The 2,914-nt window shown below is 42.3% G+C and overlaps 1 pseudogene; it reads left to right on the top strand.

Moving 5' to 3' along the window:
• Positions 1 to 1,207: 1,207 nt before the first annotated feature.
• On the top strand, positions 1,208 to 2,249 carry LOC122107783 (annotated as a pseudogene).
• The last annotated feature ends 665 nt before the right edge of the window (positions 2,250 to 2,914 follow it).

A 2,914-nucleotide genomic window follows, 5' to 3' on the forward strand; every position in this document is an offset into this window, starting at 1 on the left:
CAATCTTTCCTATGACTCAGCCATACCACTTCTGGGCATCTACCCAAAACATCACAAGCCAGGATATCATAACCTTTGCACATCCATGTTCATTGCTGCAATATCACAATAGCCAAAGTATGGAAACAGCCCAGATGCCCTACAATAAATGACTGGATAAAAAAAGGTATTTGTGGGACTGGGAAGGTGGCTCAGTGGTAGAGTGCTTGCCTTGCATGCATGAGGCCTTTGGTTCAATTCCTCAGCACCACATAAGCAGAAAAAGCTGGAAGTGGGGCTGGGAAGGTGGCTCAGTGGTAGAGCTCTTGCCTTGCATGCATGAGGCCCTGGGTTCGATTCCTCAGCACCACATATGCAAAAAGAAAAAAGCCGGAAGTGGCGCTGTAGCTCAAGTGGTAGAACACTAGCCTTGAGCTGAAGAGCTGAAGGACAGTGCCCAGGCCCAGAGTTCAGGCCCCATGACTGGACCAAAAAAAGAAAAAAAAAAAAAGCCAGAAGTGGGGCTGAGGCTCAGGTGGTAGAGCACTGGTCTACAGTTGAATTGCTGGGAGACAGTGCCCAGGCCCAGAGTTCAGGCCCCACAACCAACAAAAAAAAAAAAAAGAAAGAAAAAAAAAGGTATTTGTGCACAATGGAATTTTACACAGCCATTAAAATATTGTCATATGCAGGGAAATGGATGGACCTTGAATGAATCATATTAAGCTCACAGAGAGAAATGGCACATGTTTTATCTTAGATGTGAAAGTTAGATCTAAAATATACCAGACATGCTAAATTATACAGGACTCTAGGCATTCACATACAGTGAGACCAACAGGGAGGAACACAGAGGCAGCCTCAGTACTTCTGATCATATAAAATAATTATCCAGCAAAATGAATCCCAGGAAATGGAAACAAGAGGTTTATTTTTTGTCTTGTTTGTTTATCTGTCTTTGTGGGGAGGCTGAGGAGATTGGCTATGACACTGGCTGGCCAGTCTAACTGGGGTGAGATAGAATCTCAAGGTTGTTTTGATTTGCATTTCTTTTATGGCCAGGGACATTGAGAAATGGAAGGACAAAGGGTAAACAAATACAATACTCACTAAACAAAATATTGAAAATAAAATATACAACTTGTGGGAGGCGATAAGAGGGAGAAATTGGGTCTTCCTCTCAGTCCCATATTGAATTTGAGTTGGAAGAGGTGAGTCCAGTCTCAACATGGAGGGCCATGATCCAAAGGAACCAGAGCAGCTGCGGAAGCTGTTTATTGGTGGTCTGAGCTTTGAAACTACAGATAATAGTTTAAGAAAACATTTTGAGAAATGGGGCACACTCACAGATTGTGTGATAATGAGAGAGCCTCAGACAAAACGTTCCAGGGGCTTCGGTTTTGTGACTTATTCTTGTCTTGAAGAGGTGGATGCAGCCATATGTGCTAGACCCCACAAGGTTGATGGGCGTGTTGTAGAACCAGAGAGCCGTTTCTACAGAGAATTCTGTGAAGCCAGAGCCCATATAACAGTGAAGAAAATTTTTGTTGGTGATATTAAAGAAGATACAAAAGAATATAATTTGAGAGACTACTTTGAACAATGTGGCAAGATTGAAACCCTAGAAGTTATGGAAGACCGGCAGAGTGGAAAAAAGAGATTTGTTTTTGATGATCATGATACAGTTGATAAAATTGTTGTTCAGAAATACCACACTATTTAATGGGCATAATTCTAAAGTGGAAAAGGCCCTTTCTAAACAAGAGATGCAATCTTTTGGATCACAAAGAGGTCGTGGAGGTGGATCTGGCAACTTTATGGGTTGTGGAGGAAACTCTGCAGGTAGTGGAGGTAATTTTGGATGTGGTGGAAACTTTGGTGGAAGAGGAGGCTATGATAGTGGAGGTGGTGGAGGTGGTGATGGTGGATACAATGGATTTGGCGGTGATGGTGGCAACTTTGGCAGCAGTCCTGGGTATAGTAGTAGAGGAGGCTATGGTGATGGTAGACCAGATTATGGAAACCAAGGTGGTGGATATGGTGGTGGTGGAGGAGGATGTGATGGTTACAATGAAGGAGGAAATTTTGGTGGCGGTAACTACGGTGGTGTGGCAACTATGATGATTTTGGAAATTACAGTGGACAACAGCCATAAAATTATGGACCCATGAAGAGGGGCAGTTTTGGTGGAAGAAGCTCTGGCTTGTCCATATGGTGGTGGTTATTGATCTGGTGGTGGAAGTGGTGGATATGGTAGTAGAAAGTTTTAAAAACAACAGAAAAGGGGCTATAGTTCATAGCAGGAGAGAGAGCGAGGAGTTGTCAGAAAAGCTTGAGGTTACTTTGAGACAGTCGTCACAAATGCATTAGAGGAACTATAAAAATCTGCCACAGAAGGAATGATGATCCATAGTCAGAAAAGTTACTGCAGCTTAAACAGGAAACCATTCTTGTTCAGGACTGTCATAGTCACAGTTTGCAAAAAGTGCAGCTATTGATTAATGCAATGTAGTGTCAATTAGATGTACATTCCTGAGGTCTTTTATCTGTTGTAGCTTTTTCTTCTTCTTTTTCTTTTCATTAACTTCAAGTATATTGCCCTGTAAATTGTGGTAGTGGTATCAGGAATAAGAAGATGGCTCCGTGGTAGAGTGCTTGCCTTGCATGCATGAGCCCTGAGTTTGATTCCGCAGCACCACATAAGCAGAAAAGGTTGGAAGTGGTGCTGTGGCTCAAGTGGTAGAGCGCTAGCCTTGAGCTGAAGAGCTTAGGGACAGCGCCCAGACCCAGAGTTCAGGCCCCATGACCAGCAAAAACAAAAACAAAAAAAATTAAGGATTTTTTAACTTTTCAATATTTGTGTAGCTTTTTTTTTTTTAACATTTTAGCATAGGAACTTTAACAAAATGCAGTTTTGAAGGTGTTTCCTTGTGAG

Source organism: Dipodomys spectabilis, unplaced genomic scaffold, assembly GCF_019054845.1.
Source record: "Dipodomys spectabilis isolate Male_0828 unplaced genomic scaffold, ASM1905484v1 ptg000053l, whole genome shotgun sequence".
In the NCBI taxonomy this organism is placed as follows: domain Eukaryota; kingdom Metazoa; phylum Chordata; class Mammalia; order Rodentia; family Heteromyidae; genus Dipodomys; species Dipodomys spectabilis.